Genomic DNA, 12,747 nt, shown 5'->3' with positions numbered 1-12,747 from the left:
TCTATGACAGGATGCTACCGCTCAACCTTCAACACCATAATACTAAATAAGCTCATCTTTAAACTCCTGGACCTTGACATTGGGGCCCACACTTGCAACTGACTTCTAGATATCCTGCAGACCTCTGTCGGTTAGAATTAGTGGTAACATTTCATCCACCCTGACCCTCAGGATGGTGTTCCTCGGGAATGTGTGCTTATTCCCCTGCTCTACTCCCTGTATACCCATGACTGTGTGACCAGGTAGAGCCCAATTCGATATTTGTTTGCTTATGATACTACTGTTTTGGCTGGATCAACAACAATGATCAGATGGAGGACAGGAAAGAGATCTCAAACCTTGTGTCATGATGTCAGAAACACAACTTCGCCATTTGCGCCAGCAAGACCAAAGAGCTGGTTGTTGACCAAAGGAAGTGCGGGGAGTGGGGTGCGAACGCAACACTGTCCTCATCGACGGAGCTGCTGTAGAGATGTCGACAGCTCCAAGTTCCTTAGCATCCATATGACTAGAACCATCACTTGGCCCCTTCCCGCTGATTCGCTGATCAAGAAAGCACATCAGCATATTCACTTTCTTCAGCACCAGAGAAGATTCGGCAGTCCACGAGGATTCTCCCGAACTTCTACAGATGTGCTATGGAAAATATACTGATAATTTGCATCTCAGCCCGGTATGGCAAATGCTCTGCTCCTGACCTACTCAATCTGCAGGGAGTAGTAAACATGGCCCAGTCCATTACGTGTTTGTGACTGCCTTCCATCCAGTCCATATTCAGTAAAGTTTGTAGTATAGTCAACGGGGTGCATTTATTCTGTCCTTTCGAGATAACACATCTCCTCCACACACACACACACACACACACACACACACACACACACACACACACACACACACACACACACACACACACACACACACACAATTGGAACCGTTATTGGTGACTGTAATTCAACGCATTGAACATGAGTTCACGCTGTACGGTTGGTATCTGCTTCAATCCGTCGCCCCGATTAATGAAAATCAAAGTATCCCCAGATGCTGGAAATCGGAAATAAAGTAACATAAACTGCCTCTGCATCGTCGAGCTGAAACACAAAACCTGCTTCTCTTTCAGATGCTTTTTGAATTGCTGTGTGTTTCCAAAAGCTTGATTTTATTTGCTCTTCTAGTTTTGTCCTTATCTGCACTGGTTCTTTAAAGGAGGAGATTCCTTTAGTGAAGGTCCTTCCTGTGTCCTGTGCTTTCTCTCTCGCAATCTCACATGGTGACGTTAACAGGATTCGACATATTGCTGTATATGATCCAATAAAAGTAAAGTCGTGTGTGAGCTCCCTTCTTGGTGGGTGATTTTATTCTTGTCATCCTGCAGGTCGCGAGTGTGAATAGTATAGACAGTTCACACACACAGTTTCGATAGAGCTGTGGGCAACGTGAGCCTCGGTTTCGCAAATTGGTTTCCATTAGGGACGACTTTCCACAGGGACAGAGGGGCGAAAAATTCTCACCACTTCTGAGCTGTGTTTATTTTGGTTTATCGTTTACCACACATTCGTTTTAGAGTTATACAGTTATAAAGTACGGGAAAAGACGTTTCGAACCAACACATCCAATTCGACCAAGATAGTGGCTGAGCTAGTCCCCTTTACCTGCGTTTAATCTATAACCCTCCACACATTTCCTATCCATGTACCTGTCCGAATGCATTTTAGAAGATGTAATTGTAATCGTTTCTACCACATAATCTGACAGCTAGTTCTCTATACCCACCTCCCTCTGTGCGACAAACGTGTCCCTCGGGTCCCTTGTAAATCTTTATCCTCTCAACTTAAACCTTTCGCTCCAAATATGGACTCCCGTAACTTGAAAAAAAAGTGTGCCTATTCACCTCATCTATGCCCCTTTTGATTGTATATAACTCATCCACTATTCACTAATCTACAAACCAGTCAGCGCCTTGTGGTACAGTGATTGCACCCCTTATGCACAGCGCTGTCTGAGTTGCAGTCCTGAAATTGTAATTTGCTCTAAATTTGCTGGTGATCCTTGGGAAGTTGTTTGATCTGCAGACTAACTGTCCACTGGGTGAAATTATAAGTAGTATCAAGAAACATGGTGAATATTTTCATTAACTTCACACTAGGGAATAAAGTGCCAGAGATAAACGAGGTAGGTATTGGTATTGGTTTATTATTGTCAATTGTACCGTGGTACAGTGAAAACATTGTCTTACAAACAAATCGTACAGGTCATTCATTACACAGTGCAGTTACATTGAGTTAGTACAAAGTGCATTGATGTAGTACAGGTAAAAACAGTAACGGTACAGAGTAAAGTGTCACAGTTACAGAGAAAGTGCAGTGCAATAAGGTGCAAGGTCACAACAACGTAGATCGTGAGGTCATAGTCCATCTCGTTGTATAAAGGAACCGTTCAATAGTCTTATCACAGTGGGGTAGATGCTGTCCTTAAGTCTGGTGGTACTTGCCCTCAGGCAACTGTATCTTCTACGCGATGGAAGAGGAGAGAAGAGCAAATGTGCTGGGTGGGCGGGGTCTTCGATTATGCTGGCTCCTTCACCAAGACACCGAGAGGTAAATACAGAGTACAAGAAGGGGAGGATTGTGTCCATGATGCGCTGGGCTGTGTCCACAACTCTCTGCAGTTCCTTGCGGTCCTGGGCAGAGCAGTTGCCGTACCAAGCCATGATACATCCAGATAGGATGCTTTCTATGTTTATCTGTAAAATTTAGTGAAAGTCAAAGGGGAAAAAGCAAATTTCTTTGGCCTCCTGAGGACGTGGAGGCGCTGGTGAGCTTTCTTGGCCATGGCATCGACGAGATTTGACCAGGACAGGCTGTTGGTGAGGAAATTGAAGCTCTCAACCTTCTTGACCTCAGCACCATTGATGTAGACAGGTGCACGTACACCGCCCCCTTTTCCGAAATCAATGACCAGCTATTTTGTTTTGTTGACATTGAGGGAAAGCTTGCTGTCATGACACCATTCCACTAAGCTCTCTATTTCCTTCCTGTACTCTGACATATCGATGTCTGATATACGGCCCAGAACAGTGGTATCATCTACAAAATTGTAGATGAAGTTGGAGCCGAATCTGGCCACACAGTCATGAGTGTATAGGGAGTAGAGTAGAAGGCTGAGGATACAGCCTTGTGGGGCACTAGTGTTGAGAATAATCGTGCTGGGGTATTGCTGCCTATCCTCATTGATTGCTGTCTGTTTGTTAGAAAGTCATGGATCCAGTTATAGAGGAAGTCGTTGAGTCCTAGGTCTCGGATTTTGGTGACAAGCTTGCTTGGATTATTGTATTGAATGCAGAGCTGTAGTCAATAAACAGTAATCTCACGTCGGTGTCTTTACTGTCAGATGCTCCAGAGCTGAGTGTAGGGCCAGGGAGATGGCATCCACTGTAGACCTGTTTCGGCGATAAGCGAATTGCGGTGTGTCCAGGTTATCTGGCAAACTGGAGTTGATGTGTGCCATGACCAACCTCTCAAAGCACTTCATGATAGCGGATGTCAGAGCCATTGGTCGGTAGTCATTGAAGCATGTTACCTTGGTTTTCATTGTTACCGGGATGATAGTGGTCTTCTTAAAACAGGAGGTGTAAATCAAGGGAATAAACTGATGTTCGGAATAGTTGGAATGAGTACTTTGTATTGAGGGAAACATCACCACCCGACCCTCCAAGCCACTGCTTGTGTTGCACTTCACTGCCGATTCCGAGAAGTACCCCTCCCTTATTTCTCAGTATTTGCTGTTCCTGTTAGAATTTCATTTTCACTTGAACATTGCAGTTGATGTCGAATAGAAGACAAGGAATATCGCAGTTAGAAACGTATCCAACTTGGTGTTTCACAGGATGTATTTGTTCTGTCCATTGTAGTTGACCACCCCAAACCCCCTCCCCCCCCCGCCCGCCAGCACCCCCCCCCCCCCCCCCCACACACACACACACAATTGCTGCGCTGATCGGTGACTCTATTTAATCCCACGGACCACGATTCCGCACCGTAGTCCTGGCAACTGCCCTCAATCCGTTGTTCCAGTTAAAGAAAATCAAATTATCCGATGCTGGAAATCTGAAATAAAATTACATAAAATGCTGGGCACAATGAGCAGGACAGATAGCTTCTGGATTTTCGAGTTGGAAATTGAACTGTGCTTCTGCTTCATTTGCTTCCTGATCTGCTGAGTGTTTCCAGCAATTAACTTTTTTTTTATTTCCTGCTCCAGTTCTTCTTCTTACCTGCACCGGTTCTTTGAAGGAGGACACTCCGTCAGTGAAGGTCCGCTCAGATCAGCGCCCAGGTCCGTTATGTTTTCTGTGCTTTCTCTCTCTCTCTCTCTCTCTGGCTCTCTCTCTCTCTGACTCTCTCTCCCTCTCACTGTGTAGATTTCACGGGTTTGCAGAGATTCTGTACACTTTTATTGTCATTCATTTGTTGCCGGGTGATTTATTATTTTCCTCTTGCTGGACGCGAGTGTGAAGAGTGGAGGCATTTCACTCAGAGACAGTGGCTGCGGATCTGTTGCAGATGCGAGCCCGGGTTTCACATATTGGCATCCACTGGGCATGATTTTCCACGGTAACAGAGGGGCGAAAAATTCCTATCATTTCAGCCGGCCGTCTTTATTTCCGTTTAACATTTATATTGCATTTATTTTCTTCTATAATTTCACTTTATTATATTATAAACACACTGAATACAATTTGGAGATAAATATGACATTGAATATTGACTGATATCTAGCCCATTCCTTCGGCAAAATCGTTGCGCAATATGACAATTTGTCAACAATGAATGACTACTGAATGACATTATAGATCTAGCAGCAGCAGAATAATGGGGAGAACATCAGAAAATAGGAGCTGTAATCGGCCATTCGACCCCTCAAGACTGTCCACTCATTCAGTATGATCATGGTTGATTTTTCACCAGGCGTCAGCTCTTCATCTGTGTCATTTCCTCACATCCATCATTTCCCCAATCTTTCAAAAAATTACCCAGCTCCTCCTTAAATATTTGCAGGCCACACAATACACTGGGGTAGAGAATTCCAAAGGTTTATCACCCTCTATTTAAAAAAAAACTATATGCAGTTCTTCTTTTAAATGACCGCCCCATAAACTTGTAACTGTGAACTCTCGTTCCAGATTCGTCAAAACCTCTCAGTATCTACCCTGTCGAGCACCTTTAGCAGCTTATGTATCTCAAAGTTCAGGCATGATTCTTCTAAACTCCAAGGAATACTCATATAGCCTGTTTAGCCTCCCTTGACAAGACAACCTTCTCATCGTCGGAATTTTTTTAGGTAAGGGGAGCCAAATTGAGCACAGTATTCCGGGTGTGGGCCAACTCTCTGCACAAATACATCAAACCTTCCCTATTTCCAAACTCCAACCACATTGCAATGAAGACCACGGTCACGTTTGGATTGTAATTGCTTACTGTGTCTGCCTATTGACTTTTTTTTAGCAGGCTGATATGTTCTCCTTGGTAGTGAACTATAAGACATTCATCCTGGTTTTCTGTATTGAGCGTTAACAACCCGAAGGCACGAGTTCAATCTTCCGTTACAAGCTGTGCACTATGGTTTAATGGAAGCAATTATTTATTACATTTACAGACGACAGTAATCAGCTCTTGTGGAGTGGACAAGGCACTTATCCTGTGGAAACATTGACAATTGCTCTGACTGCAACACTGACCGGGAGCGTGTGAAACGTCAACTGGGCCAGTGAATGCGTACAACGAGAGGGGATGAAGACCATGAACAGAAAATGAATCCATGTGACCTCCTCAATCTGCATCGATTATCAAGAGGATCCGAAATTCTCCAGAGATTCAAACAATTAAGGCCAAATTCTTTTCCATCGCTTGCCTCTGCCAGGGCTGTGTGGGGGGCAATGGAGGGACATTGCGTCCAATCGTGGCGACACACCCATTCCGAAGTAAACAGTCACTCGATTCCAGGCCTTCACAGTTGCAAGTGTGTTGAGATGTTCAGATGGCTCCCCATTTCTCTTTGGATTTTGTACATTCATTAACTAAAATTAATAGGAGAAGACCGGATGGAACACTGCAATTACTGAACAGATCAGAATATTCAGTAATCTGCATCTTCCAGAAAATATCCGCCTAACATTCTCCCTCTGGTCCTGCCACCATCATTTTTATACTGAAATAAATCCTTCAGCATGCACGGGATGTTGCTCTTAGCACCGGACCGTTAATCTTCCTTCGCGCTGATCGAATGACGGCTGTATGTGATTTTAGGTAAGATACTTAGCATTTCTCTCACGACTCTTTTAATAATATAATCACCGAGGACTTGTCACAAAATATTCCCCAAAGCTGACTGCAGTGTTTTTTTCTTAGAATACATGATAAGAAATTCCAAGGTAATGGGTCTTTGCAAATTGAAGGGAGGTACCACACTCTGCTCACCATCGGTCCATCATAATATGCTTCATAGGACTGTAACACAAGATCCTCCCTTGGGTCAGAAACCTAAGGACAACCTCCAGTGTGAATAGTTCTTCACATCCACGAAGTCCGTGGAGTGTTGCGAGTGGTCGTCCCCACTGCATGTGTGTGACCTGTCCCGTTCAAATATGTAGACTTGATAATCGCAGGAGGTCTACAAATAAGCGCCTCCTGCCCACCACTATCATTTCACACGTTTTTACCTTATGAAATGTCTTTTTTGTAATCTAGCAACCACTCTACATCTGCCAGTTCCTCTTTATGCACAGCAAATGTTACTTTGAGTTGTAGAGTCAAAGAGCACTACAGCACAGAAACAGGCACTTCGGCCCATTTTGTCCATGCTGACCCGGTGTAGTATGAAAGCTCATGACTGTCATGTGGCAGTGAAGAGAGTGACCCCTCCGGTCGGATGACAAGATTGCTCATTGGGTCGGAAGTGACACCACTGTCAATCAAGGTTTGGCTCCACCCCACTCATCAGGTGTAGGCATAGGGGTCGGCTCGGGAGAGCACTTTTGTTCCTGAACCTGACTGACGATTGGCCTTGGCAGGCACCTTTTGTCCTTGACCTCCAAGCTATTGGCCTGTCTAAATTACCTGGCCGGGCCTTCCAGCATTATAAAGAGTGTTGCACTCCCCTGGCCCTTCCTCTCTCGACTGCCCCTGGAATAGTGAGACAACGCTGCAGAGACCACTGTTAAGAGCGTGCACCACCATGTGGTTTGGGAGCGTCTTAGTCAGAATCCAGGTAGTGTTAGCGTCAATGCTTGTTTGGATCAAGGTATTCAGCCATTGAAGTGTTTATCTCTTGATTAGCTGTACCTTGTTTAGTGTGTGTGTGTGTGTGTGTGTGTGTGTGTGTGTGTGTGTGTGTGTGTGTGTGTGTGTGTGTGTGTGTGTGTGTGTGTGTGTGTGTGTCATCCTCGTTGTGATTCCCCCTCACATTCCCGGTCTCCTGCATGTGTGTGAGTGTGCATCTGGTCCCATTCATTCTGTCCCCGTGTTTGCCTTTGTGATTAAACTATTTTTAAAATTACAGAGACTGTGTCCAGAGTTCCTCTACCTTTAAGACCTATAAGAACCATTTCACACAACATTTAGCGCTGCGAGCAGGGTCTTAAAGGTCATGACTGACACAGACGTGGGGGGGGGGGGTATTTTTGGAACTAGTGGAAAGGGGATAGTGCAGGCACAAAGGAGAGAATCCTTGGGTGGACAGATGAGAGTGAGGGAGTTGGGAGCTTGGCCAGCATGCTGGCAGACCATGGGAAGCTAGTGAACTGGGCTGAACAGTTAGATCCACATGGTGAGAAACTGGGACACAATGTGGTGGGCCTCCTCCAGCAGTCAGGGTTCCCCAGTGCCAAAGGGAATCAGAGGGGTGCCCTATGGCTCCTGGCGTCCCTCCTGAGGTGCCAGGTGGAGATTACTGGCCAGTTGCAGGATACCTACCTGCAGAGTTAAAAGGCCCTCCGGCAACAATGCTGAACCCCGTGGAAGGCAGTTCAAACTACTCAGACCTGAGCCAGCGACCTCGAGGTCAAGGGTACTGAGGTCGCCTGCCGTCTGATCAAAACACAGCAGTCACAAGCCGACCGCAGGTCTGGCTGGCAGCCAGACCCATTTAAAATTCGATCCCCGGTATAGCGCAGCGGCATCTGGACGCCTGGCTGGGAGATGGGGATATATGGATGGATACGGACGAGGAGGGGGTGCCCGAAGAACAGGGTCCCCCTCGCACCCGCCCTCCGCCCTATGTACCTGAGCTCCTGCAGGCTAGACCCGTCCAAACGCCGTCCCAGGTCTGCCACGAAAGGGAGGGAACCAGAGATGCGACCGCCGCAGGGGAAAGTACACGGAACCCCTCTGAGACCACTGAGACCAGAGATTTCTGCAACAAGGAGCTAACCCAGCTGGCAGATCGGTACAGCAAGCGGCCGGGTGAACACCTGGCCACGTGGTTGCTCCAACTGTGGGATGAGGGCGCCCCCACCGTGAGCCTCTCTCACCCGGAGGCGAGTGCCCTGGGGAGCTTTTCTGACCAGCAGAGCATTAACAATGCCTCGTGGACGCCATGGGGAGGGGCTGGGGACAACACTACCTTGTGGGAGAGGGTGGTGACTGCAGTAAGGTTCCGGTACCCTACCCTCCTTAAATGGTATTTTGACAGGCGACCACAGTGGAGCACAATCAGTGAGGGCGCCAGGATTATCAGGGAATGGGCGCTGGTGACCGGCATTTATGAGAGGGCCGGTGACCTTGAGCCCTTGGAGGACACCATGGTGACCAGCGTGCCAGCAGCTTACCTGGTTGCCACCGGGCGCCCCGAGTTGAGGTCAGTGGTCCTGCCTCTCACTGGACCGGTTAGTGGGAGGACTGTTCGGGAAGCCATCACGCTCCTGGAAGGGTTGGAATATATGCAGCGGGGAGCACCCACCCAGGTCCACATAGCGGTAACGAGGGTTGGGGGCACGACCCCCGTCCCACGCACAAGCAGTTATACTTAGACCTGTTGCACGCAGGGGTGGATAATGCCAGCATAGACGGGGTCCCGACCTCCGCTCTCCACGCGCGCTGGAAGGAGCTCAGCGAGGGGAAGCCCGGCCGCTGGAAGATCCACGGCCACCCCAGGTCCAAGCCCGACACGGGGCGCCCCCAACCTCCGGACCACGTGGGCTGCCCCTGCAGACACTGATATTGCTTCCACCCCTCCCCCACCTGAAACAGTTTCCCCCGCCCTCGTGGCTCAGCTGCGGGACCTGCAGCGACAGGAAATGGCCCGTTTCCACCAGCAGGAACCTTCACCCCCAGGGTGGCAGACCTCTACCCACCCTCCCAAAGGATGGAGGCCAGAGTCGCCAGCGTGTTTGCTGCATCAACCTTCCGCACCCGAGGGGCCTGAGGCCACATAGATCTGCACGGGGACCCGAACAACAGGCTGCTTTTGAAGCAGCAAAGCAAGCTGTGGGACAAGCACTGCCACTTGCTTCGCGCCAGGCAAATGTCCCTTTTGAATTGCAGGTCTCAGCTGGTGAGACAGTCGCTGGATGGAGCCTCTGGCAGGTGGTGGCACTACTCTACTCCCTCTCCCTGCTCACTGCAATGATTGGCATTGAGATGTCTGCTAACACCTTCTTCAAAGTTGCCTACGAATTCGCCAGCACCTCTAATATATCGGACTGTTGGATTTATCCACGGACCCCATCACACTCTGGTGAAGCTCTGTCATTTACCACAATTCCCCTGGATAATCTTCGAATGAACTGCTTACACAGACTTTTTGCACCGGTTGGGTTCGGTATATCGGTTTGGGAGGGGCCGGACAGTAGTTCCCCACCACTCTCCTCACCACTGCAGCACAGTTCTTCCAGAGGTTCCCAATGGGGTGGGTGTTTCAGGAGCTGGTATTTCCCTTCCTTCAATTTGACCTCCACCCGAGTCGTGACCCTCAGAGTCATCCCATAGACACTGAGTAAGCAAAGGGAATGCTGGTGCAGACTCCACAATGAGCACATTTCCACCTTTTCAGTTGGCCATAGTGAGTGAGAGCGAAACTGGTATTCAGGTGCCTCAGTGACCACTGCCGATGGTGCCGCTAAGCTGGGGCCTTCCTGGACTTTGAGTGAGAACCTCTGGATTTGCGGCTGCCATGAACCGTATTTACATGCATGCTACCGTATTTGCATTCTACTGTACCATTCGTGGCTCTGAACAAGCTGGTACGGCTGCTGCTGTCAGGTGTTCAGGGTGCCCTATATCCACACTCTCGATGAACTTGGGAAGCACCCGGCATACAGCGGCCACAGGGATGGGAGAGCCATCACAGAGGTGGAGAGGTTCTGGATGATAGCCTTCCCCACGTATGGCACGGCTCGACTGTCCCGTGAGGTCATTCAAATGATCAGCATGCTCCAGACGCTGGCTGAGCCCTTCATAATGACGGCCCTGGATTTTCTTCTCGCTCCGGATGGTGGTACGTGTGCAGTGATTAATAAGGAGTACTGCACTTTTATCCCTGATGAATCCAGAAACACCACCAGACTGGCTGCTCATGTTAGGGACTCAATGGTCAAAATTCAAAAGCGAGGGACCAGCTCATCCAGCACGGCACTTTCTGGGGAAACAAGTGGCTGTTTGGGTCACTGGGGGGATGGTGGGCAACTGTCGCCCACTGGGCCACCACCCTCGTCTTAGTTGTTATAGTAGTTGTATTTTGTGCTGTGCTTGTCAAGTTATTAGAGCCACTTCTGCCTCCCATTAGTACAACATATACTGACATATAATTATAGATTTAGAAACAGTCATATCCATGTAACGATTGACAAGTACTGTAACTTCCGAAGGAGCGGAATATAGTATGAAAGCACATGGCTGTCATATGACAGTGATGACAGTGACCCCTCTGGTCGAATGACAGCATTGTTCATTGGGTCAGAAGTGACACCACAGTCAATCAAGGTTTAGCTCCACCCCACCCATCAGGTGTGGGCATCGGGATTTTCCTGGGAGATCACCTTTGTTCCTGAACCAACTGATCATTGGCCTTGGAATGCACCTTTATCCTTGATCTCCAAGCCATTGGCCTGTCTTAGTAACCTGGCTGGGCCTTCCAGCACTATAAAGAGTGTTGCACTCCCCTGGCCCTTCCTCTCTCGACTGCCCCTGGAATAGTGAGACAACGCTGCAGGGACCACTGGTAAGAGTGTGCACCACCAAGTGGTTTGGGAGCGTCTTAGTCAGATTCCAGCTAGTGTTAGCGCCAATGCTTGTTTGGATCAAGGTATTCAGGCATTGAAGTGTTTATCTCTTGATTAGCTGTACCTTGTTTATTGTGTGCGTGTGTGCATGTGTGTGTGTGTGTGTGTGTGTGTCTCATCCTCGTTGCAATTCCCCCTCACATTCGCGGTCTCCTGTGTGTGTGTGAGTGTACATCTGTTCCCATTCATTCTGTCCCCGCGTTTGCCTTTGTGATTAAACTATTTTTAAAATTACCAAGACTGTGCCCAGAGTTCCTCTACCTTTAAGACCTCAAAGAACCGTTTCGCACAACACCTGGTTTTCTGCCTAGTCCCATCTACCTGCACCGGGATCATCGCCCTCCATACGTCTCTCATCCATGTACCTATTCCAAACTTTTAAATGTTACAATTGAACCAGCATCTACCACTTCCACTGGCAGCTCGTTCCACTCTCGTACCACTCTCTGAGGAAAGTAGTTCCCCTCAGATTGCCCTTAAATATTTCACCTTTCACCCTAAACCTATGACCTCTATTCCTAGTCTCACCCAACCTGAGGGGAAAAGGCTCGCATACATTTACCCTATCTATACTCTCATAATTTTGTGTACTTCCATATGATCTCCCCTCATTTTCTTGCCCTCCAGGGAATAAAGTACGAACCTATTCAACCTATCCCTGTAACTCAGGTCTTCAACTCCTGGCAACATCTGTGGAATTTTTTCTGCGCTCTTTCAAGTTTATTGATATCTTTCCGTAGGTTTGTGACCAGAATTTCAATACTCTAAGTTTGGCCTCACCAACGTCTTGTAGAACCTCAATATAACAACCCAACTCCTGTACTCGATGCCCTAATTTATGAAGGCCAATGTGCCTAAAGGTCTCTTTATGACACTATTTACCTGTGATGTCATTATCAAGGAATTATGGATCTGTACTCCCACACACCTCAGTGCACTACCATTCACTGTAAGTCTTACCCTAGTCTGTCCTCCCAAAATTCATCACCACACACGCATTAAAATCCATGGCAATTTGGCCTTCCTCGTGGTCCACTGCGCCCCCTCTCTTGGTTTTATCTGCAAATTTGCTGATCCAGTTTACCACATCATAATCTAAATAATTAATATAGATGAGAAACAACAACGGGCCCAGCACAGATCCCTGTGGCACACCAGTGATCACAGGCCTCCAGTCAGAGAGACAACCATCTACTACCACTCTCTGGCTTCTCCTGGTAAGCTAATATTGAATTCAATTGACTACTTCATCCTGAATGCCAAGCGCCTTAACGTTCAAAAGACTTCAATAAATCGGTCAAACGTGATCTATGTGTGTATCTGTAAGTTATTGAAGGATTGCTGACATTTTCACAACAGCAACAACCAGGTCATGGAATCTGATTCACTACATGGTCGTAAAACCTGGCAGTAACGTTCGACACATTTCCTGAGGGCAAAACTATTCAGAATGTATTGAAGCACAACTGGTTGTT

The sequence above is a fragment of the Pristis pectinata genome, chromosome 8 (assembly GCF_009764475.1).
Source record: "Pristis pectinata isolate sPriPec2 chromosome 8, sPriPec2.1.pri, whole genome shotgun sequence".
Taxonomy (NCBI): Eukaryota; Metazoa; Chordata; class Chondrichthyes; order Rhinopristiformes; family Pristidae; genus Pristis; species Pristis pectinata.
This window is presented reverse-complemented; position numbering follows the sequence as displayed.